This window comes from Ammospiza caudacuta, chromosome 3 (genome assembly GCF_027887145.1).
Source record: "Ammospiza caudacuta isolate bAmmCau1 chromosome 3, bAmmCau1.pri, whole genome shotgun sequence".
Classification (NCBI taxonomy): Eukaryota; Metazoa; Chordata; class Aves; order Passeriformes; family Passerellidae; genus Ammospiza; species Ammospiza caudacuta.
The window spans coordinates 31,499,010-31,524,802 of record NC_080595.1 but is presented as its reverse complement, the minus strand read 5'-3'; the positions used below and the strand labels follow the sequence as shown (position 1 = coordinate 31,524,802).

The 25,793-nt window shown below is 41.5% G+C and overlaps 1 long non-coding RNA gene across 1 annotated transcript; it reads left to right on the top strand.

The window, feature by feature from the left end:
* The first annotated feature begins 1,493 nt into the window (after positions 1-1,493).
* LOC131556359 (uncharacterized) lies at positions 1,494-14,216 on the top strand. Its single transcript, XR_009274621.1, has 3 exons — positions 1,494-1,579; positions 3,725-3,791; positions 14,055-14,216. It is a non-coding gene; the product is annotated as an uncharacterized LOC131556359 (long non-coding RNA).
* Positions 14,217-25,793: the final 11,577 nt, after the last annotated feature.

Below are 25,793 nucleotides of genomic sequence, written 5' to 3'. Positions count from 1 at the left end.
TGTCTGCATACTGCCTGCACCTGTTTGTCCCCCTATTTGTGGCCCTAAAAAAATCCCAGGAATTCTTCATTAAAGGTTTTTTTTCTTTCACCAGCTATCTCCTGACAGCAGCCAAGATGACCATTTGCCTTTCCAGAGGGAGAAGAGAGCTGGGTATGGTGTTTTTCTTTGTTTTGCTGTTCCCTGATCCATGGGCAGAGCTCTTTGTGAAGGTGTCCCCAATTCCTTCTTTGATCTGGGCCACTGTGTGCAGGCTGCTGCTCAGGCTCTGCTCGGTGTCTTTCCATGTGACATGGTGACCTACATACCTGTCCTTGCCAGTTGTGGGTCATATCCTGCCTTATCTGACCCTCCCTTTTCAAGGGTGATAAAGAGACATCTTTAATTATCTGGTGGTTTCCACCCACCAGTCCCCAAGTTAAATGTGGTGCTGCCCTCCAACCTTGTTTGTTTTTGAATAAGAATTAGCTAACGTAAAGGGTTTCCATCCAGGCATCTCTGTAGAGTCTTAAATCTTAATCCATCCACAATCTTAGCTAATTGGATTTGTTTGTAGAAGAAAGCTGCCTGTGGTTTGACTTTCTGCAGAAGAGTAACCAAAAAGAAAAAAAAAAAAAGGAGGAGCTGAGGAAGGGATAGAAACAAATTACATTAATGAAGAAAAAGCAAACTGCATCACAGCTTATTCTGTTGCATGATAGTTATAGGCATTGCTTAAACTTGCAGTAGAGGTTTTGCATGAATAGGAAAATCAGTGGCCTACATGGTACTTAATATTCCTCCACTCCTCTAGGTTAGTTATGCAGGAAATAAGCAGCATTACTGCAAGGAGACACACTAACTTATGCCTTATTTCTGCTTCTAGTACCAATGCTGTAGTAAAACTCGGAATGTAAAATGCTTCTTCTCTTGAGAATGGCTCATAAGCGCTATCTTATTTTTGCAAGCAGCACTGATGAATTGGTAAACATAAATAAAACCACAAGTAGCCAGGAAAATCCAAACTCAAGAGGGTAGCTCATTTTAGACCAAAGAGTCAAACTCAGGGTAGCAATATACATGTCCACTGATGACTGAGGAGCTGTGCCTATCACACTGCTCTGGGGTACTGGTACTGCCTGCTGCTAGCCCTGTGTCCCTGGCTATGGCAGATCTGCTACAGCTGCAGAAATTAGGTTCAGATGGCCAAAAAGCAACCTTTAGCCAAAGAAACTGCACCCCTGTGAGCACTCCAACCCTGCCTAAAATGCCATCACATCAAGAATGAAAAATACTGCATACAGCTAATTTAGCAAGGTCTGTAGTTCACATATGTTTTCTGTTTGCTGCTGCAGCCTTCCCCCGGCTGGAGGCGAGCAGTGAGCACCCAGCTGTGCCCAGTTATGGTCAGGGACAGGGAGGGGCAGGTTGAGTTTAAAAACAGAGCAAGAGGTCAGCTGTTTGCCTTGGCTTAGAGATAGGGCTCTGGTTTTGTGCTCTCTTTTGATTTTTACCAATTCTGAAGGTTGTGTGACTGATTCTACCTTATTCTACACTAAATCTCTACTGATATTGCGTGACTGACTCTTGTTTCATTAAGGTAAGGGAGCTGTGAGCCCTGTTCCCTGTAACAGAAAGGGTCAGTCTGAGTTTGCTTCCTACTGTCTCTGTTCCCCTTTTTGGTGGATACCAGTGTCAGGTGCTGAGCCTCAGTATAAACCAAGCCCTGCTGAGCATCAGAGACCTACTTGAAACCATGACATTTAGGAGAGGGCTATAATGATATCATCTTTTTGAGCTGTTTTTAGGAGTCTTGAAGAACACTGGTTTTTAAACTAATTTTGATTTAATGCGTTTAGGACCTCTGTGATTGATGGTGTCTATAAATACCATTTAAGCACACAATAGAATTTTTAGCATGTGGTTTTCAGGAGCTGGTGAGCCAGGGGTTGCTGCCCTGCTCCTGCAGCCAAGCTTTCCTTGGCTGTGGGGTGACCCTCTGGGTGGCATGTCCTTGGCACCAGGGACATGTGGTTGGGGGGCTCCCCAACATCCCCTCCTCCCTTGTTTTGGCAAATTTTTTGTCCAAGGAGCATGCTGGGCAACTGAGGTACACAGGGATACTGGGGAGGGCATCAGGGGATTTCTGTGCTCAGAGGACAACTCCAAGTCATGCAGAAAATAACCCAGAGGGCAGCACAGGCAAATGGGACAAGTGCCTCCAATCATGGGAGGCCCAAAACAGGACAGGGACATGGAGGAAGGGGTAAAATCTGCCCCCCATCCTCTGCACCCCTTTCTCAGAGATCTTGATGGTGTTATATTAATAATATTAATGTTTTTCTTGGGGAAGGAGGGGAAAGCATTTGATAATAATCTGATTATATGTTTCTATATTTAAGAAGGCAAGTTTTTTGATGCTGAAGTAGGAAAAAAATAGTGGTTTGCTGTATTAAAATTGGCAAGTACTTAGCGTAATCTAGTGATTAAAGCAGTCTTTTCCTGGTACGCTTGTAAATCATAAATTCCCACTGCAGAATGGCTCCTGTGGCATTTTGCCCATTAACCTTTATGTGCTTTGATCTCACTTTGACTCCAGAAGTTCAGGCTGTTCCATGCCTTGTTTAGCTGTTGCTGTTAACAAAACACTTGCCTCTTGAAATACACAGTGCTTAGCATCCATGTATTTCTTAGCCTTAAGGTCTCTGAGCACATGCAATATTGATGCCTTGTGGATCATAGAAAAAACCTGACTCGTTAGTGAGGAGATATTAAATAAACATCCCCAAAGAAAGCAAACAACCTTGGGCATTAGGAAGACTATTTTTCAGCCTGAACTGTGCTAGCAGAGGCATAGGAAATGAGAGCTTAGTGAACTGGAGAGAGGAAAGAGGAATCATGCAATATTCACGTGGAGCCAAGATATGTATCCCCTGCCTGCCTTGCAGACTGGCACGGTGGGGTGCAGCTGGGAGGAGTGGGGACCCACTCTGCCTCCTGTCCTGCCTTTCCCAGAGGCCAGATGCTGAGGATGGGGCTTGCAGAAACTCCTCCTGCCTGTCGTCTGGCAACAAGCAGGCATAAAGCACAGCCTTTCTGCAAAGCACTGCAACCATGATGGCTGATGTGTCACAAGTCCATCCTCATTCCTCCTGGGTCTCATCCAAGTTGTGTCTTTGGCTTACCCCTTCTCTTTTCTTCACCTTTTAAGAGTGTAATGTATAATACTTACCTTCTCCTTCCTTTCTACAGGCAGTTCTGAGGCCAATGGCTGGAACCACTAGTTAAGATAAAAATACTTGGAGATAAAAAATTTACCACAAGCATTAAGTATTCTTAAATAGGCTGGATATGTATTTTGCAAGCCACGTGACATTTATTATTTATAGCTAATGACTATCTGACAGTTTAGAAATATGCAAGACAATTTGCTACCCGTGTTCAGGGACTCTGAGTTCACGTGAGTCAATCTCAGTCTGAAGTCTAAAAAAGGTCACTTTGCAATCTGTAAGCAGCTTTAAAGCCCTCATGGGCCTTAAAGCATCAGGCTTAGCCAGTGGGGAAAAAGCTCCCCTGGAACAAGGTAGCTCAGACAGCAGAGAGCTAGAAAAGGGGAAGAGCTGATGACAGCCAGCTCCTGCTCTCGATACAGAGAGAGGAAGAGGAGCAGTTTTTCTAGAGGCAAAGCATACATGTCTGATTTGTTACTGCTTCAGCCAGTAATTCTCACATTTATTTATTCCAGGCTCATCCTCACCTGATCAAATGAAATACATGACATTGCCTTATGGATATGTGAAACAATCAAACCTGTGAGTAATCCCAGCTCCACAGAACCTTGTACTCTGTGCTGTCTCTGTCCTTGTGGCCCACATTTCCTACCATTCAGCCACTGGCACCTGTTCACTGCTGCTTTTTATTCAGCCGAAACATGCTACAGAAGTTCTTTAAATCTGGGTTTTCTTTCCATACAAACCTCCAGTACCCACCCATGCAGAAAGGTGAGAGCCCAGATGTCTCCTATAACCCAGAAAATGCCAGAAACACATTGAGATGTCTCTCAAGACACATTAACTCCCTTGCATTTCATACTTGTAGAGAAGGTGCCTGAAAACACAGTCCCTCCCCAGGACCAGTTGCCCTGTGGAGAATGTGGGCAGTCATCTCTTTTGCAAACAATGCAAAAAGTTACTGTCTGCTGACTTCCCACAGCAGCAGCTCTCCACCTGCTCTTGTGTGAATTTACAAAGTAAATTGTAAATTGCCTTGCTCCATTTGGGTTGAGGCAGCAGGAGTGTTTCCATGAAAGACAGAAGATGAGCCCCCAGGCCAAGGGTGGGGTGAATGGCAAGTCACGGGGCAAATGGGGCATGGAGGCAGGTCAGTCTCCCTGGATCACCACATGGATCCAGGGTGGAAAAGCTCATTCCTGCTCATTTGACACAACCACTTTTGCTTATACATCTCCTAGCTCCCTTTGAGTGGAGTTTCCCCCCATGCTGCCTTGCAAATATAAGATGATTTGGGGCAAAATGCCACCTTGTCACCTCCCTCCTGGCTGCCCATCCTTCCTTTAAATGCCTTGCCTGGTAGCAAATCTGGTGCCAGCTGTCAGCATTGTACTGTGACTAATGTTCATTTTCTTGCACAATGGAATGTTCGACTTCTTATTACCTAACTTTGGCCTTTCTGCCATCTTCTCATTTTCCCATTTATTTCATACATCCATTGCAAGTGATTAGCTCTTAGAAGTAGGAATTGCTAGCCTGGTTTCCTCAGGAAATAGGGTGATCATGTTCTGTACATCCTCAGATAACTGTTGAACACACCAGTTGATTTAATTTGGCTGCTGGAGAGTAGGCTTAAAGCTAATTGAATTCCTGCAAGTTTTGTACAAGCAGGCAGCCAGCTGGAGCAGAGAGGAACCCTGAAGTCACATGCCAGAAAGAAAAGTAGCAGATACATTTTATCTTGGAAGATACCAAAAAATTTATAAGGGAGATACAGTAGTTAGGCACCAAAAAAAGTGCCTCAGTTTGTACCTCAAAATAATAATGAGAAACAAACTCGTAAGAAACCTGGACTCTTCTAGTGTTTATTAAGTTCATTTTAGGTTGTTTGCACTGTGATTGGGAGAATAGTTGTAGATCCCTGAAATGGATTTTTAATGTGTTGCTACAGACCATGAAAAAAAATAACTGTAATAATACTGATAAAGGCAGACAAAGGAAATATAATCACCAAAGGTTCATCTGGCAACTGCAGGGTACAAAATCTCACCCCACAATTTTGGGGTTCTTTTGCTAGCAGCAGATTCTCAGCCCTCACCCGCTCCATTCTCCTTCCATGGACAACCTTAAAATTAGTCAGATGATGTGTAGACATGTGTAATCCCACAAGAAATGAGCTGGCTTGGAAATGGCAAGTGCAGCATCTAAGCCTGGCTCCAGGTTTCCAGCTCCTGACTGCTTACACAGCAAAGGCGATAAGGACAGGACTGAAATCAGTGTGATGTTTTGCATGGTGACAAATGCCTGCCCAGAATGGACAAAAGGGAGGATTTAACCACAGATTGTCTTTTTTTTTTTTTTTTCTGTAAATAGTCATTTTTCTATTGCAGGGCAATTCCATAAAAATAAAAATGAACAAAAATGAAAAGGCTTGTGCAGCAGTTTGGCTGACAGGTTTCATGCAGTAGTGCCGTGTTACAGAGATAAACATCAGTGCTTAGCTTACAGATTGTCTCAACACCTGGAAGGCTGTTATAGAGACAGGTTTAATAATTAATTGCTATTTCTCTGAGACAATGTACCCTGGATCTCTTAAGGTGCATATTGCACACCAGGTAACAGGAGGAGTAGGCAAAAGAGACAAAAGCATTAGAAAAGATAAAAAGACTGAGATCAAATGACATTATTCCTCATGTCGTGGTGGAAATGGCTCTATACTCAGCTGATCCTGCAATGGGGACAGGAGGTTGCCTGGAGGTGTCTTGATATACTTGAGGTCAAAATACTTGTATTCCAAAGTTGCTTTTAAGTAAATGATTCTCATACAGCTGGTGGCAGGAAGGAAGATAGAAACAGATAAATTCCTTGATATGACTGTGTTGGGTTTGTCATGTCACCATGCACAGCTGAAGATACTGAGGAGTTGTTTTATAACCAGAAAAATGTGATATCTGGAAATGATGTTGAAAGGTCCCTACAGGATGTTTTCTATATGTAGTATATATTTTTCTCATCTGTGTTTAGCAGTACAGTTTCCTGTGCAAGCTATAAACCTACTGAAATTGAATGCTACAGTGAAGGGGGAAATAAGGAAAAATATTAATCTGCTGGGCTCCTCAATGGCCACAACCCAAACCACAAACCTGGGCTGTATCCTGGCAGCAGAGAAGCACTAACACCAATTTCTCTCTGTGCCTCAGGCACCTGCCATGTCAGTTGCCATCACTTACTGGGTACTGGGGGTCTGTGTGTTAACAGGGGGTACTGAGAACAAAAGTCATGGCAGTAATGGCACAGAGCTGCACGTTCTGCCAGCAGTGAAACTTCAGTGCAGAGTGCAATCTTATCATACCAGCTTATTTCACCAAATGTGTATGCTTACTGATGTGAGCATTCTCATCTTAATGAAATTGATGAAATGAGGGAAACGACGAACACATCTAAGGTATCTACAAGGACAGGGCTAACTGCTGATGCCTGCTGTGCTGGGTTTAGGCTGCCAGTGATCAGTGTGTCTCTTGTCATTGAGCAAATCCTGTTGACATCCTGGGCAAGATGCAAATCCTCTCTTTCCCCAGGTTTTTATTGCTGAGGAGGATCTCGATTTCAGTGAGTCAGATAGTGTTCTTTTGTGAACATGTCGGCTCAGATGGCTTTGAAAAATATGTTTCCTTATGAATTGAGGCTGGCTCTCAAGCTTCTTTGGTAAGCACAGTGCACAAATTAAAATACTAATCATGGATCTGTGTAGTTAAACTACTTGTACAGATGGGTCTGATGCTGTTGGTTGCATTTTCCCATTGCTACAGCAAAAGGAAGGAACTCCTGAGCTGGAACAGGGGTTTTATAGAGGAAATTATTTGGGATTGCAACAGCCTCTCTAAGAGACAGTTGCTGAGGAAAAGCTCTGCTGGCAAGCTTCCTCTTGGTTCGTGTCCAGATTCTCAAAGTATAAGTCATGCTAAGTCAACTGAAGAGTACTTTTTATACTACCTGAGTTTCTTGCCCTGTGCTCCATCATCATTTCTGGTAGCTTTCATCTGTTAATGTGCAAAGAAAAACCATCTTAGGCTGAAACACAGCATTAATCACACAAGTTTATAAATCTGTTTTCCATAAGACTTTTGAACTAATTCATTTTGCCTGGCATAGAGATTTTAAAATATGTAATGGAAAGTTGTCTGTGAAGAAGCAGTAGAAGCAAGACTGAAGTGTGTTTGTGGAGATGAGGGAGTCAATCTCCTGGTTTTGAAAAGCAGCAAATAGGTTGTGTGATTTCATAATGTCTGGGGTTTTAAGCAAGTTCTGGAATGTTCAGTTGTGAAAATTAAACCAATTTCAATTTTGGTTCCATCTCAATAAACAAATTTTTTTCTATGTCTCCCTTAGCTAAAAGGGCTGCCGCTGTTACTATTCACCACTGTTCCTGCACTAGTGATAACATTCAGCATTTCCTGAGTATTTTACATATTTTCCCTGTTGGAAAAATATTAGCTAATTAAATCTTCCAGTACTTCTGCCATAATAGTAGTCATTAGACTTGGCTTCACTTTATGGGCAAGAATAAGGGAGAATGGAGAGTTTAAGTGACCTAACCATAGCAAATTAGTGGCAAAATTTGGATGGTGCTCTTGATTTCTGTATAGCCTCTAAAGACTCATGAAAATTATATTCCTTACTGATTCAGCTGAATAATATTGAGTTTTCTCTCTAAAATAAATGGAGGACTGCTATGGACTTGGATCTCATAGGTAGGGGGATTTCAAGTTTCTGGAACTGATGTTTTTTTCTTCATAACTCTTTGACACTAACTGTGAGGCACTGGAAGAATGTGAAGGCTGTTGTGTTTTCATACATAACTTCACTGAATTCCTCTTGAAGGGAGTGGTAAACCCATAGCAGAAGGAGTTCTGGGTTTTAGCACATCAGTGTTTGTAAAGCACACCACTCCTGATGGAGCAATGGGGCAGCTGCTCCGTGGTGGGGCTGCTTTCCCTTTGAGTCACACCGTGTGTGCTGTGCTGAGTGGTGGCATCACTGACAGCCTGGGAAGGGGAGGATGGACCTCCTCCATCCTGGCAAACCTACCCCTCTGCACTGGACCTCGTGGATGGGAGGGCTGAGGACAAACCAGCTTTGTGTTCATTCAGGGCTCTCACCATTCTACCAGATCATGGCCTTGTGTCACACGTGTCCTTGGGAGGTGGCTTTTAATGGGTGCCAGACTCAAAGCAAAGACTGGGCTGGATTTTCTGTGTTGTCACTCATCTGACTCGGCCCTTGGCATGAGACTGTGCATCTCCCTTATCTAAATCACATAAATTGCCTGGGTGGGCTCCTCCTTGCATCCTGAAACTGGTAACTGCATTAAAACAAAAAATGCCTCAAAGTGTGGGGGCAACCTTTACCAACAACCCAGCTTAATGTTTTCTGTGAAACATGTACGTTTGAAGTTTGATTGCCACTCCAAGGCCATCTGTATTTCACATCAAGTCCTGTGCAATGATTCACTTTTTACTCAGTTATTACTGATAAGAAAGGACCCTCTTTAAAACGTGATTTCCTCTGTGGAGTTTTCTAGGAATTGGAGATTGGGTGAATAATTTTATTGGGACAGTAAATTCTAAAGGAAAGACTCTGTCATTCTTCAACAGTACTGCTTTCTGAGATGACAGCACAATAAATTACAGGTGTACAGCAAATTCCTAAATGCAGTCAGTTGACTCATTGTGCTGGGTGGATGGAATAAGAGCAGTGGAGAAGGGTTGGGTCACTGAAATCACGTGGAACCTTTACCACTGCCTTTAGTCAGCACTGGGTGATCCACTTTTGAAGAATAGTCGAAGCTAAAAGCTCACACTGAAAAAAATTTCTTTTGTCAAAGGCAGCTACTTTGTGTGCTTTTGACAAAGAACTCTTCCAGTCTACCCGTATTTTAAGTTTACCTCACAGGATGAATCCATTAACCTGTTAAGATTTTCATCATTTTAGTGATAGGGCAAGGGGGAATGGTTTTAAACTGAAAGAAGACAGATTTAGATTACATTTTAGGAAGAAATTATTTACTGTGAGGTTGGGAAGGCACTGGAACAGGTTGCCCAGAGAAGCTGTGGATGTCCAGTCCCTGAAGTGCTTAGGTAAGGTAGGATGAGGCTCTGAACAAGTTGGTTTAGTGGAAGGTGTCCCTGCCCATGGCAGGGGTCTGGAACTCAATGATTTTTAAGGTCCCTCCCAAACCAAACCATTCTGTGATTTAGACTTGAATAGTGGTCAGTGTCTGAGGCTTCAAAGAAAAGAAAGGAAAAAGGTTTTTTTAAAGCCAAAAGAATATAGCACAAGAGATCCTAAATGCTTATGTAATTACTAAATTACTTATGTAATGATAGGGACAGGAAAATTCTGCTCTGACCCTTGATTTTGTCCTTCCATCTTGAAGATTTGCTTATCCCTACATTTGTGGCCAATATGCACATATTCTTGCATAAGAAAACAATGTAGCCTCTTCCATTGCTTTTCAGAGCCCTGTGCCCCAGCAGCAATGGATTGGTGCTATATTTCATCAGGGATGCAGGGGGGTTGGAAACTGCTGGGCTTGGGAGCTGCTTCATAGAAGAGGGAGCAGGAGCTGGAGTCAGCAATCACATTATGTCCCACTGTATTTATCCCCTGTCATACATTAATTCATGGATATTAAGTCCAGCAGGGACTGTTATGATCACCTATGCTGAACTTCTGCTTATGTTGCATAATTTAACCCTTTTTCCTGCATTGTACTGAACAACCTGTGACTACGCAAGTATGTATTTTTAGAAACACCATTAATCCTGATTTAATAATTTCACATCATCAAGAATTCTGGAAAAAAATCCAGCTTTGGAAAGCTATTAAAGGGATTTTTCTAAATGTAACCAGGAAGGTAATTAGTGTGCCCAGGGTGATGCTAGAAGTTATTAGCCAAGGCCAGGGAACAGAACTAGGTGAGCACTCTCTCAGCCTGTGCCATCTGCATGAAAAAATCCTTCCACTCCAATGTCCATAGGATGTTCTCAAGCAAATTGAAATTCACAATTTGTTTTTCTTAAACCACTGGGTGTTAGTTTCATTAAGTGCTTCTGTATATGAGGCTTCACAGTGGAGTCTCTTACTGTTCTGGACTATGTTCCAAGGTGAAAAGATGCTCTTTAGAGACCTGACAGCCAGTGTAAGACTAGGATTCAGGAATGCTTATCTGGCTTTGTTGTCCTTTAAGTGGCTGAGCAATTAAGTAGCTGTGCTGCAGTCTTCTTTGACATGAGGCACTTTGGATGTGAAGAGGCAGGGGACACAGCTCCTGGCTTCTAGGCTTGACCCCCTAGGTTGTAATATTTATACTTTTGACAGAATTAACCATCATAAGGCGAGTTGAATGCAAGGCAGGTACTGACCAGAAAACAGAAATCTGTTTGTATGGGAACTCTTTCTCTTAATCAAGCAAATTTCCACTGTTTCTTTGGGAATGTGTCATAATTTAGCTCATTGGCTGTGCTTTCTAATCAAATGTAAACAAGCAGACACACTCCTCTCTGTCCTTTTAAGGGGATATAATGTGTGTTCTTAAGAATTTGGGCCACAGGTTTTGAAGAGAAAATCTGCTTAGTGGCCTAGCTATTAATAAATCTGCTAGCAAATATAAAGAGAGTGAGATGGATGACAGATGTGCAGATGCAGTTAGGAGGAATTGTTACAGGCATGAGAGTTGTTTGTCCCTGAGTGTGCTTCCCTGCTCACTCAACCCACATGCAGTGTGCTCTCTGTAGGGTTTTGTGGGCACTGAATGCATTTATTTTGAAGTCCAAGTAACAAGTGTTGCATGGTGAAGGTCTTTGATACCAGCTAGTAAGGAAAGGAAGAGGGAAGGAAAGCAAGAAAGAGGTATCAAAGTCTCCATATGTTTATTATAATCCTAGCTGGAGCCTTCCCTAAAAAAAACCACCCCACAACCTAAAGCAAACTAGCAAAACCCCAGCCAGCAACAACAACAAAAAACAAAACAAAACAAACAACAAAACCCAAACCAAAACCAAAAAGCCCCGAAAAACCCAAAGAATGCCCCCCAAAACCCCAAACAACTTAACTTATGATTTTACTAATTTAATTATTGGTTAAAGGTCTTTGTCCAAAGCAGCAGCTGAGGCACTCATTTTAAACCCCAAATGTTTTTCACACTTATGGGTTTGAGACTAGACTAGCCCACCATCTCTTCTATATGGACAAGGTTCTTTAATTAATTTTTTAACCTCACTGTTCACAACATTGAAATATGTATTATTCCTTTATGCCATCTTTATCTTCTGGTAATGATGGCATAGTCTTTTCACAGTCTGAGTGTTTACTGTAGAGAAACCTATTCTGAACCATTTTTTTCCTTCTTGGTTTCTTTATGGTTACTTATTAGGTTAAATCAGAAGAGAAAAAACCTTTCCAATAGTTAATGGGCTTTGATGAGCCATAAATTTAGACTCATATCCTACTTGGAATGTACTGGGAGTGAGGACTGATATGGGCAAGGGACTGTGAGCCACAAGTTTCCTTTGCCTGGATAAACAGTGATAGTAACATAGAGATCACTACTGGAAAAAATAAACATTCTTAAAAATAAGCTGTCATACAAAATGCATGTATCCCTATAAAATAACACTAACTCAGTCTCATCAGGCTGTATGAAATGGGGTTTTGTTCAGAGAGTGCCTCCAGACAGTATAAAGAATTCACTGTATTTATCTGATTACAATTCTCTCCAGGAGCAAGTAATTTATTGTATTGTAAATCTGGCCACCTACCAGCAGTGAAAGCCTGTGTTTAGTGGAGCTCAGCTTTCCAAAGGACTATAAAGCTGAGCTGGCATGCTAGTTCTGACTAGGGTAGAGTACTTGCCTTCCTTGGAATTAGACCATATGATCAAATTTTATCATTGTTTCATCTGATGAAGCAATATATAGCACAAAGATTTTGAGGCAAGCGTGTTTAGTAATTTAACAAGCTGCAAATGTACTGTAAGATTTGATCCAAACCCCACTGTAGCCCATGGAGAGGAATGGTTTCTCAAACACAGCTTGAATGAAAGAGGGAGAAATAAAAACAGTGGAAAATTTTAAGAAAAAAAGAGCAGAATATAGTCATGGGCTAATCAGCACTACGTCACAGATCTCCCTCTTTAATCCCAATGTATGGTGGACACTATTTATGTTATTTTTTCATGTATTCTGTATGGCAAGGCCACAGCTAGGAGCTTACCTGTTTCTGGAAGAGAAGCCCCCTGCACTGACAGCTTGACCAGCTGGGTGTAAGGCTCTCTTGTCTGCACCAGACCTTGACAGGAAGATTTGCCTTTGCCCGACCTCACACTTCCCTTGATAGGCAAACGGTGATGCCTCTGCCTCTCTTTGGGCCTGCCCCTGTCAGTCCCCTCCCAGGCTCTTCATTTGTCTGCTGCTGTGCCACAAAACCTCTCTTTTGTCTTCTACTCATTGAGGATTCAGTCATGGCTCAGAAAGAGAGACCAATCACTTTCTCTGGGAGTTCAGAACTAATCTTAACAAAATCTCTTCACATGAAAAAAAAACTTCCTTGAATGAGACTGAACAAAAATTGATGTGAAGGCTTATCTGATAAAGTACCTTTTTGTTTGTGGAACTATTCTTCAAGTCTTGGCATGTTCTCATTTTGCCCTTCTTACAAGCTCAAATTCAACCCAGGTCAAATAACTTTAACCTTTGTTAGAATCACCAAACTTTTACTTCACTGAACTTTCTTCCTTGAAGCCAAAGTTGGTTTTGTGTTTGAGTCCATTCTATTTGCAGCTCTAGTCAAATGCACCAGATCTTCTTCAAATACACAAAACATTTATTTGGTCCAGTGTGAAGCCAGAGTCACTGATGGTCATGGAATTGCTCATTGGCAAAATGGGTGTTGGGAAAAGCAAATGCAATTGGGAAAAGCAGCATGTTACTTGACTAAATCCCCCTTCAGGAGGTGAGGCTGCTAAGCCATGGAAAAGTGGGGTACTCAGTAACAGAGAAGCTTTGGGGAGGCTGTGTGTGATCTGCCAATTTGACATCAAAGTCAGTAGATCAATAGCTCTCTGTACTTCTTCCCCAAAGTATTTCTTTGCTGAAAAAAGAATCAAGTATATTACGAAAACCTGCATATTCCTGTGGCTGGGATAAGGTGCTTCGGGGTTTTATTTTATGTTTCGTGAGTTAAAGACTCTTGGCAGATGAGAAGATGTGTGGCACATCACACATAGATATGAAATGGCAGCTGTAGAGATGAAAAAGGAACATGGGAGCATCTCATTTAGGAATACCAAAGGGTAAACATGGTGCTGTTTTGCCAGGCTGACCTGTGGTGCTCAGCTGATAACAGTGCAGCCCACAAGCCAGCCATGAGACACGGCCCCCACGTCGGGTCTGTCATCACCCGCTGATGGGTTCTCCATGAGGAGATGCAAATCTTCCACTTGCCCAGGCTCTTTCCCCAGTTTATGCTGGGGTGCCCTACAGCACTGAAAGCACAGCCACACCTCTGTGGGTGTGTGTGCCTCAGAGGTGTGTCACAAACAGGGAGTTTGGCCAGTGGCCTCATTCACGTGGGTTTGTGTCCCCTCCTCTCGCCCACACCGGAGCAGAGCGGAGCCACTGGGGCGTTACGGCTCGCCTCCAACACTCAGGGCAGGGAAACATGGGGTTATAGAGCCATGCTTGGAGGGGTTTGGGGTTTTTTAAATCTGTTGCTCAAACATTCAGTAAACATTCATACAGCTCATATTCTCAAAATTATTTATTATTTCTTTTTTATTAATTATAGGAACTGCCGATGCTTTCTCACATGGGAAGTAAAGAACTGCTTTGACTAACTGAATACTTAAATCAGGTTGGAGAAGGCTGTGGTTCATTTCATTAATCACACCAGCTGTTTATTGCTGTTCATGTGATGGGAAGAAGCAGAAATGACTGTTGTTAAGCATGAGGCTGCACCCATGCTGCTTCCTTTGAGACAGTTAAAAAAGGTGTTCTGCCCATGTCTTGAAAGATGTAATGACAGGTGTACTTCTTATAAGTTAGAGTTTAGAGTTCTTAGAGTTTAACACCACTAATACCTGGTATATCATTTGTTGGGGACACATACCTTCCACTAGCAGCAGAAGGAGTTATGTGATTTATAGAAGCAAGTTAAAAGTTTGCAGTGAAATGGGAATTGTGAATGTACTATAGTGTGTCCTGTTCTTATCTATCAAAGGTTGAAAAGGACAGAAATATCAGAATTTGAGAGTGGATTAATGAATACACAGGAAAAAAGAAAAGAAAAAAACCTTTACCCAACTTTGAAAGTAGTTTCCTAGCAAAAATACCATAAGGCACTCTCAAAAATATAAACCCATGTGTTTTACTCCAATTTGCTGTAAAATTAATGAAATCTGGTGTAGTAAGAGGGTGGAAAAGAATCCAATATATTGGATATTGATTGGTTGCAAGTAATTTGAGAAACATATTTTATCACTTTAAAAGATGGAAGAATTATATATATATGTATGTCTACAGTCGGCACTTATAAGAAGTATATGTAATGCCCATGAAAAATCTGGCTTCCATCAATGTGTATAAATCATGTTGGGCCAGCTCCTCAGCAGCATAAGCAATGGTAATCACTCTTAAATCAATGACCCCAACTCTGACAATTTGGACTGGCTACAGGTTTGCCTGTATTCATTTTTCACATGATAAATACAGAAAGGGCAGTGGTAAGACTGCTTGCCATGCAGGGCAATTGCTTATCTACCCCGATCAAAAGGGATAATTCCCAGATCAGAGTCAGATGATTGATCTGTGCACATTGTTCAGTCCAGGGTGTTTGTACTGTGGTCAGCAGCCCATGAAAAACCTGAGTGGGATGGAACACCACCTCTTCTCCCCTTGGCTGCCAGGCAGTAACAACTTTCTGTCACTACTCATGTGGTCCAAATTCAGTCAGTGGCCGGGAGCTAAAAGATACATAACAACTAATGAATCTTTGGAATTGGAATTTGGAATTCTACACTTGAATTATACATTTAAGACTATTTACCAAAATTACACAGTATTCTTTGAAGATGAAAATTTCTGCTTTTTTCAGGCATAATTTTTTATGTCCTCTCTTGGAAAATTGTGGGTGGATTATGTAACTGTTATGGGTGTTTATTATTATCTGTACTGGGAAATCAGTTGGTGCTGCAGAGGATAACAGCAAACACTTAGAGCAAAGAGGAGATGATACTCTCCTGTGGTGATACAGGTGACAATGATGGATGGTAAATAGATGGTCAGAGAAAACCTTACTGTTAGCCTGGCAGGATTGACCTTAAACAGCTATGTAGGCTTATATATATTTTGTTTTCAGCCTGGCACCAAAGCAAAAGTAATGGGTGCACTACACATGGAGGCTGTGTGCCAGCAACAAAATTGCATTTGCATCACTTTTGTTTGTGTTTAGAAAAAATGCTCTTGGGTCTGTTTGCTTGGGTAGTGAAGCAAGAATTTCATTATTTCAATGTGGCCTGAAGTGGAATATCAGGCGTAAGTCCTTCACTGTTTTTGCAGGGAAAAAACAATACAAAAATATATCCAAGTGTTTGACTTTCTCATGGTCCCTGAAAACCTCAGTCATTGTGTCCATTTGGTATCCCATGACTGGAAGCATGTGCCAGTACTCACCTGCGCTCCTGGTTCCTGGTTCAGCCTTTCAGTTTGTCCTTTCTGTAGCTTTAAGTGCTGGTGGCAGGGATCTCTCCAAGGATTATCATCACATCAAGTCTTACAGAGGTCACAGTGACATGACAGACTCTCTTTGCCAGACACAGTACAAATGCATCATGAGCCAAAATACCTGGAGTGAGGCACAAACCCCATCTGTGGCAAGCAGGAACCCCCAGTGCTTTCTGCAGTAAAGATACCATGCCTAGTTTAATTCCAGCTTGGCTCTTTAAGTGGTCCAGCCACATTTTCCAGTGGTATCACTGGCATATAGCACTGTGCATTTCCTGCTTTGAGTGTGGCTCAAGAAACTGTCCAGCTGTCAGACTGTCAGCTGGTACAGCATGGTCATGGGCATTCTCATGTCTGGGAAACAGGCAGTGCTGATTGAACTGCTCCACATCACACTGCAGAATTAATTGCACCTCAGAGAAAAATTAGGTTTCTCTTTTACTTAGTATAGGCCTGCATCTACCTCCTCTGAATTCAGGAACAAACTGTGACTGATTATGGGGCAAACCTGGCTCCAGTCCTTCATTAGCAGGTGGACTTTGAATATCAGTGAGTGAAACTTGCACTGTATGTGTAAGATAGTATTGATTTTCTATGGGGCCTAATAAATAATTTTCTGTTACTTCTTCAGGTCCTAGCCTTGCCAATTATAAAAGCTTGTCATTGTTTTCTGAAGGGCAACATTAGCATTGTTGGGAAAAGCTAGCAACATTCATGTGAAAGAAATATAATTAAAATGTGGTGGACTATTAGAAATGAAAGACCAAATTTTTGTCTACTGAGGGAAGTGACTCTGAGTGTGTCTAATGACATCCTTTAAAAAGTGATACTCAGCTAAGAAGATATATTGTCATTTGTATTGATAATCTGCTATAGTAATGCTTTAAAATAGTTTAATTGAGGCAATTAAAGAAATTTTCGGGGGCCTGCATTTAAAGATCCAGTGGAGTATCAAAGTGACAGACATTTCTTTCCCATTGAGATCTCAGATATGCTTAGAGTTCATGGTACCAAAAAAATGGCAAATGAATATGAAAGCCTAAAAGAAAGAATGCTTAACACACTTAATTGAGACGGCAACCACAGTAACAGATGTCAGAATAAATATGTTATAATGCTAGTGAAAAATAAACTGAAATAAAGCAGATTTCATTCTGGCCCTATTAAAATTTGATATAGTTTAAGGCAAGTTGAACAGTCCCTGTCCAACCACAGCTACGAAAAAGTCAAATTAGATTACACCACTCTGGATATAGGGTTAGCTCATATAGTGATGAATGGGATTTAACTTCATCTCTGATGACTGTTCAGTTGCGATCAGCACATTCCAACAAATTTACCTTGGTTTTCCATAACTCTACTTAAAGCACAGTAACATCTGGCTGGGTAGACAAGGTTTTAGTTTGTACTTGAAGGCTTTGTGTTTTTTAAGGTGATTTTGATGACATAACTACTTCAACAAAAGCTCTTGCATAGACACAATAACACAAGAAAAAAAAAGAAATCAAAAAGAAGTGGTGGTTTTGATGTCATGGCTTATGTTGCTTGCCAGACTGGAATGCATCTTATAGGTGAAAAGCCTCTAATTATGTGGGAGGAGTTTACTGGCAGAACTCTACCAGCACGACAAACTTTCAAGTGTAAATAGGAGCTAAGTGCTTATTTAAGTCAGCGTGTCTTCTAACCACTTAACAAAGCATCATTTGTTTTCCAAACCTCCCCTTCCCCAGCCTCACAGCGGATCTGACTCTTACCCCATTCAGAAGTTAACAGAAGGACACCAGCCCACCTGAGAGGGAGGATCAGGCCTGATCCTTTGGAGAAAGGCTGCATTAATGGGATTCTCCCACTAGCAGAGGGTGATATAATGAGAAAAGCAGCACCCTGGGAAGTACAAACACATGCAAAAAATCAGTCCTGCTTGTCCTACTTCTACTTACTGACACATTTATGTGATTTTTCACCCTCCTGTGTAACTCATGCCAGCTCTAACTTCCTTACTGCACTTGGTGCACGGGTGCAGCTGGGACAAAAGGGATTTAAGAGATGTTATGGGACACCAGGCAGGCTGTGCCCTGCATGGAACAGGTTCTCCCTCACCCCATCCAGCTGCTGGCTCTGGCTGCCATGAACAGCTGCAGGAGACTCTTTTCTTGTCTGTGGTGTGGCTAGACTGCATCTGTGTGATGCTGTGTGAGGAAGCCTCACCAGCTCATGTTGTCAATAGCTCGGCTCATTCTTCCAATTCACAGAGCTGATGTGCCCAGAAAGGCTGGGCAGGAGGTCACACTTACAGGATGACAGCAACTGAGCAGTGCTGTACCTGCCTGTATTTGTATTTCTGCCTACAGTTGTATTTCTGACTGTTGGCATCACTAATTTAGTAAGCTCTGCCTGTACCCTTTCCACTCTTCCCCCATCCAAAAAACCCCAACATCTAAGTCAGACATGGAAACACCTATTTTGTATTTCTTCTTGTATTTGGGTTGAAAAGGGCAGAGGAAAAAAATAAGAGAGAGAGAGAAAACTGTAAGATCGCATTCCAGAAATATTTTGAAAATCCACAGCTTAATGAGAGAAAAGAACCAAATGCATGAATGTTGTCACTGGCAAGCCATCTGGAGCATGCAAGTGAAAAATGCTTTCAAAATCTTAAAAGTAAATGATCATGCAAAAGCATGAATAGTCTGCACTTGAGGCAAAAGGTGTTTAATTAGAACGGGAAAAGTCTTTGTTCTAAGTAATTAAAGGTAAAATTCCAGAGTAGACGAGAGAAATCCAAACTCCTTAAACATCTGACAGTTTTAAAGAGAAATCTGCAAGGGTACAAACATAAATTCACACAAGGAGAGGCAGAGGAGGAAGCCAGGCTGCTCAGGCAGCTCTACGGAGACATTGCAAGGGCTGAGAAGTCAGTCCCTGTCCATGTAGGGTGATTCAAAGCACTCAAGTCAGGCAGACAGGCATTCCCTGCAACCACAGAGTAGAATAAGCAGCATCCAAAGGGTGATGAAAATCCCACGTGCTCACCAGAGAGCTGCCTTGAATTAGTCAGGCACCTCAGCTTTGGTCCTTACTCTCAGATCTGCAGTTGGATTTTATACTAGATGGCATCTACTATACATGGGACACAAATAATGCAGGCATCAGGGACAAGCAGCAGAGCCAAAGGAATGAAAATTCAAGGAGCCTCATGAAACAGAGGCGTTGGAGTACCAGTACTGCCTGTGCTAGGACCACACCTGGCTGCTCAGAAACAGGACTGCAAGTGCATGGAGGATGTCACAAATGTGAGATTCAGCAACCAAAGCCCTCATTTGGAGGCTGGTAGGACAACTATGAGCATTATGGTTTTGGAATTTGGCATGGCCAGAAGGAACTGTCTAAGGAGTGAGGCACCCCCATAATTTTGGAGGTCTAACTAAAAAGATGCACATACTACAGTAACTGCTTAGCATGACAAAAGGTTTTATATGACACAGTCCAATTTCCTAAGTGAAAAAAAAAAAAAACCCTGAGGAAAAATTGTCAGTGTGCTGTGAGCTGAAAATGTTCTTTTTTCTTTTTAATTTGTTCTGGATACACCATAGTTAGGTATTAGTAGTACAATCTTTTGATTCCAATTGTTTCCAATAAAATCCACACTTTGCAATAAGTTTTGCTGAATGAATGTCATGACTAATCTTTGAAAAATTTGGGTCCTATTACATTTTTAATAGCATTTTCCAGTTCAGTGCTTTCTCCCTTCTCTGTAATGGTTGCCATTATAAGTTTATAAGCAGATTTCCCAGCAAGAGGATTTGTTATCACCCAGAGCTTTCCTATGGAGACACTCATCAATATTAGCAACCATTTTTTGAATTATACTTATGACACAATTATACAGCTACCAAGCGCACTGCATTTCTCCTCATTAACAGGATCACTCATGTTTACTGAAATTTATTTTATTGAATTTATGGATGTAAGGGATGACTCTGTAAAAAGCTGTATTTTTTCTCAATGTTGGCCAAGACAGAAGCTTTAAGATTCTATTCCAACTTCTGACCAGCATGTGTGAACAGACTCATCATCTGCTTTGAAGCCTAAACCATTTTCTAGCTGCATATTTTAAAAGGGCTTTCCAGAAGTGGAAGTGTGATTACCTAGGACTATGTACTGCAAGCAAATCATTTCAAGCAGGTATCAAATGGTAGGAAAAATACACAGATGGTTCCCAGGAGTCTTTCCTTCCTGGTGGAACAGAAGAGTTAATTTATACACTAGCAAACAGAAAGTCATCTCATTGCTCTCAGAAGAAAAAGGACAAATGTTGAGTGTTATCACAGATACTGCAGCCAAGTTTCTTACCCTCAAGAAGGAGTTAAAACTACCCAGTGGTAGCTGAAATTCTGTTATTAAGATCCCTAACCAGACAATTATAGTTTACTCAGATCAGAAAGCACCTTAATTTTAATGGGTAAGTACATGAGATTTTAACTCTGTCTCACTAACTTTTCTGGTCATTTAATTGGAAAGAAGATGCAGAAAATTCCTGGGGACAATCCCAAAAAAGGAGCTCAGCTGTGAATGAGGGATTTACACTGCTTAACTCTGACACTCAGCTTGTGCAGAATGTTGCTTTTAGAGCACCAAACTCTGTGAGAACCATACATGCACAGGTGCCACAACTGCCTGCACTGCAGTACATACCTGACATGTCCAGTGCACAAACAGAAGTGTCCTGCCCAGCCCTGCTGTGTTCAACACAGGCAAGGTTCTTGGGGAAAAGTAACAACTTTTTGCTGGCTTGCTGTTTACTGTGTTGGTTTGGTTTGGGGGGTTTTTTTGCTAACAATGTCAGTGCTCTCCCTTTTTTTCTATTTATCTCAATGCTTTCTTGTTGCTTCAGACTAAGTGGTTTGGTTTCTGAAGGTCCTCATTCAATGACCCAACTGCCTGTGTCCCAGGTACAAACATTTTGGGGATCCCTACAGGGGCAGAGGACTGCAATGCTTGTCACACTTTTGGATCTTACACAGAATGCAGCTTTGAGCTTTTTTCTTTTACCCCTGTGAAAGTCACGGAAATGTTTGTAAGAAAATGTTTTCTCTTCCACTTGTGATAGAGACTTAGTAGATCAGCTGAAATTGCTTGGATGTTCTAAACTTATAAGCACCATCCCACCAGAGATGTGTTCTTGAATGTTAAATTTAGGCTAATTGGAGGCATATCCTTTAATTTAGCAAGCTGAGGTTACTAATACAGATCAAGCACTAAAAATTAACAGTGGAGCTGATGTATGCTAAATGCCTAAGTGATATCTTAACCTATAATTATACAAGTTCTGTTAATAGTGAATAATTCAAATCTTCAGGGATTTCAATAGTCTAATGGGCTGTAGTTATTTCCAATTTACATTATGGTTGCTAGGTTTCATTAAAATGAGCAAAAGGCTGCATAGTGTAGCAGAAGAAAATTGGTGTTTGAAGTTATCACCCAGAAATCAAAACATGAAATTTAAATTAGAAGGTGTCCAAGCAACACAATGACACCAAAGCCTAGCACTGATAATGAGAGTAGGAAGACAGGGAGTTTGCAGGGATTATTAAAGGAAGACAGTGATACCTTAAACTCCACACTAGTGTATGCAAGGAGTTCAAAACATATTACAAACCTCCATTAAGCCTTGCTACGTTCTTCTGAATTATTTAAATTTTGTTATCTCTGATTTGCAGGTGGCAGGCTGAGGCAGGATAAGGCACGGGCTTATCTGGAGCCATGGGATGAGTCAGGAGGATGCGAGAGCCGCAGCTGGGGGCTGGAGCCTCCCTGCCAGCCTGCTGAAGGTACAGCTACCCCACTGCTCTGGGGGCTGCTCAGCCAGCCCCCTCCTCCAGCAGCCACTGCCAGTGCCAGCCTCATACCACAGAATTCAGTCCTCAGCTGGGCTGAGACACGTGTCCTTGGGAGGCTGCTGAACACCAGATCACCCACAACAACATGGGTTAAAGCTACTGCTTTCCAGAGAGCCAGAGGGAGCTGCTGTTCATCTGGATCACTGCAGACACATGACTTGCAGTGCAGTCCCAGAAACACATCAGCACGGTGGCAAGGATGGCAAATCACAGTGGGGAGGGAGAGCAGGAGCTTGGAATGACCACTTCCAGCCAGAGCTGGCACCAGGGAAAGTGCAGCATGGCCAGCCATGGCCACGTGTGTTTCTGCGGACCTGGGATCCACTTTTGGGAGAGCATGTGTACAGTCCCAAACCCAAATGGCAGCTATGGGAGAGCATGTGTACAATCCCAAACCCAAATGGCCCTCCTCTGAATCAAGCCCATCCAGGTTTGAGAGTAAGGCCAGGTTTTGCTGACTCAAGGCTTGAACCTGTCAGTGGGACTCACTGCTGTGGTCTCACCCACCTCCTGCTCTTCTGAGCCATACTGTATGCGAGTGAACTATTTTTGGAACAACAGGGTTACATTAGATTACTTAATAGGTAATAAAAATGCCACATAATTTAATAGGAATGAAAAGTGTTTGTTACAATTTGGTAGAAGTCAAGCTGTCTGACACATTTTGATATGTAAATTTGACTTTAAATTTCTTTGTAAGTTCTTCTGGAGCGTACTTTAAATATAGAGTGTCTCTGCCTATTATGAGCAGATTAACAATTAAATAAGTGTTCTTTTCTACCTAAAGATTAGCTATTTCCTTAATGTTTAGTTAGTTGTTCATGCTGCTTTTTCAAAATTCAGGCTCAAATTCCCCATTTGTATATAATTTCAGTTTATGAACCTACATTTAAATATCTGAATTTCTCTAAAGAGACAGAAGTACAGAGAGGTTTTGTTTGGTCTTCTTTTAAAATTTAAACACTTTGAAGCTCTGCATTTTCTACCTTAGTGAATAAGCCATAAGATAAAGAGTTATAATTAAATAGTTATTTCTCTATAAAATAGGTCTTTCCAACAGCTTCTTTTTATTTTATTCTGAATCAAAGTAACCTCTTACATCTCAGCCTGAAATAAACATATCCATTTTGCAACATATTGCTAAATTTCTCTAATTTACATAAGAAGCAACAGCAAAACTCCATGTACATTATGTTAGCTAAATTATTATTATTATGTAATTACATAATGGAGAAATAGCAAATTCAAACTCTTAAAATGCTGATCACAAAGTATATTAAATTATAGCATTGCCTCAACTGCAGGGCAGGTGTGCTCAGTGGCACATCCTCCATCATGCAGACGATGGGATAACACAGACGATGGAGCACAACACAGCTCCTCTCCAGGAGACTGAAGGAGATATTGGAGGCCTTTGCTGTGTCCTGAACCAGGACTAGAACCCCTTTAGGGCTCATGGCTGTAGGTCTAAGTAGAAGCAATACCTAGTGATTCACTGTAAATACATATTTCACTAAGTTGTGAATTAATGTGCTTTTGTGGGAAGGTTCCACCTGAAACTGCAGGTAAGAAGAAATCCTTCCCAAGGATTTCTTGACAGAGTCAGCAGGGGCAGATTTGGCTCAGGAACATGTGATGCATCCATCAGAGACTGCTATGCCCAAAGCCCCACTGTAGCCTTGCAAGCTATGAGTATTCTTGAGCAAACCACTTCAGCCTCCCAGCAGTGCAACAGAACAGTGAGAACCTATAAGAATCACATATTTTATTAATTCACTGGCTGAAAAACACTCTCAGATTGACAGATGCCTTGTTACTACAGAGTCATGTTAAGCAATAACAACACAAATCAATAAAAATCATCAAATAATTAAGAACTTTCAGTCACTTAACACTTGCTGTGACCGCCATTAGCAACAGGTTTGAGGGCTGTTCATAAATCTCTTTAGCATATTATAAATTCCCCATAGAGCACTCAGATGCCCCAGCTATGGTGATTTATGCTGCAAACACTGCAATCCTGTCCCTGTGCTATTACTGTAATGGTTTCACATTTAAAAATTGTGTTCTGGGAATATGGCTGAGGACACAGCACACTGGAGAGGCATTAGTGAGAGGAGACGTAGACAGAGCATGCAGGAGACCAGACTGTGACTCACCACATAACCTGGAGGAACTTATTTACCTTCTCATTTTAAGTGTAACCCTCAGTGTAAGAAATGTGTGTCAAAATTTAATCACTTCATGGACTGTTATGTAGTCTGATTAATAATATTTAGAGAGCACTTGGAGATCCCTGGATAAAGGTTGGGTTTTTAGTCAATCTGTTATTTCTGCCCTCAGAGCTTTCATCTCTTATGTCAGGTCCCAGAGTTTAAAGGAGTTCTTTCCCACTCTCTGCATGCACTTTGTGAAAGTGGCTGCTGGTGTCAAATGCCAGCATATTCACAGGGCGTAAACAATCTGGTTTTGCTGAAACTAAATATTCCCATGTTTACTGGGGAAAATAGATGCAGACACTTTCAGTTCCTGCAGCTGTTCCTTCCTGGGAAACAGTAGGAGAAGATTTTTTCTCTCCAAAGCAGAGGAATAGTAAGCTTGATTGACATCCTGCAAACTGCAGATCTTGCAGGCCCAAATTATTTTCCTTGTTTTGCTCCAGAATCCTTCCCCCTTCCTCACTTGGGGAGTAACGCCTCAGCAAGTGCTGCGTATTTCTCGTGGTTTGTGGGCAGTAGGAGAGGCTGCCAGGGGAACTGAGATTGTATCACATGCTAATAAACATAATTTAAAGAGAAAAACCCAAAACAACGCTTCTCACACTTTTAAATAGTTGTGACACAGACGGATGAAGTAACCTGTGATACACAACCCTGGTTATGCTTCACCTTGTCCCTATTTTGCATGCAGCTCCTGGGAGACTCTCTCCTGCCTTCCAGACTCTAACCCACCTGGGAGCTGGAGGATAGGGCAGGAGGAGCTGCTCTTTTTTAAAAAATAAGATTTTCAATATAGGTCTTACTTATCATATCTATTTTTTTTAACTGTTTCAGCATTGGTTTTTGAAATAAACACGCTGTTTTCTGGGAACATCTAGACCTGACCTGCCCTGCCTTTCAAATATGCATAAAAGGCAATGATGGCATAACTACATTCATGGGAATCAAGGGTCAGTGTTAATCTACAAAACAATCTTGTTCTCCAAAGAATACTATTGCCTTGAGGAGTATAGCATTTGTGTCTCAATCAAAGATCTCATGTTTCCAACAAAAACTATATTAAGAAAGAAAGAACAGCACTAACACTGAATTATTGGGGCACTAATTGGACACAGACCCAGACTGGAGTGCCTGGGCCAGTGGGTGTTTCATTGTTTATACAAAGTTTAAAAAGTTTGTTTATCCTGCAGTTCCAAGCAGGGATATCAAGAGAACCAGTATGGATGCAGGATTTCAGAGAAGAGATTTCCATATCCTTGCTATGTGCCTCCAAATGCAAATTGCTGGCTAGCTGGTGACTCTCCTCCTTAATTTGTGAGGAAGGCTGAGAAAATCTTGGTTTTAACTCAGTGTAGAAGAATAAATATTTTATTTTTTACATCTTAAAATGTTATAACCAAACCCAACTATTTACCCAATTTTAGTGCAAATACTGAGAAACAGAAAAGGGTCATAAAGTACTACAGAGTGGGATTTGTTGGCTTTTCTTCTTCTGTCTCTTAATCTAAGCTTTTTGGACAAAACAGGGATGAGTTATCTGCAGATTTTGTTTATTTTGAGATTACCTTAATACAGATTTTGTTTATTTTGAGATTACCTTATAATTTCTGACTAAAGAGATAGGATCTTTAAATATTTTTGTAAACAAACTCTCCTAAGGAAATACACTGTCAATTGGATCACTAATTT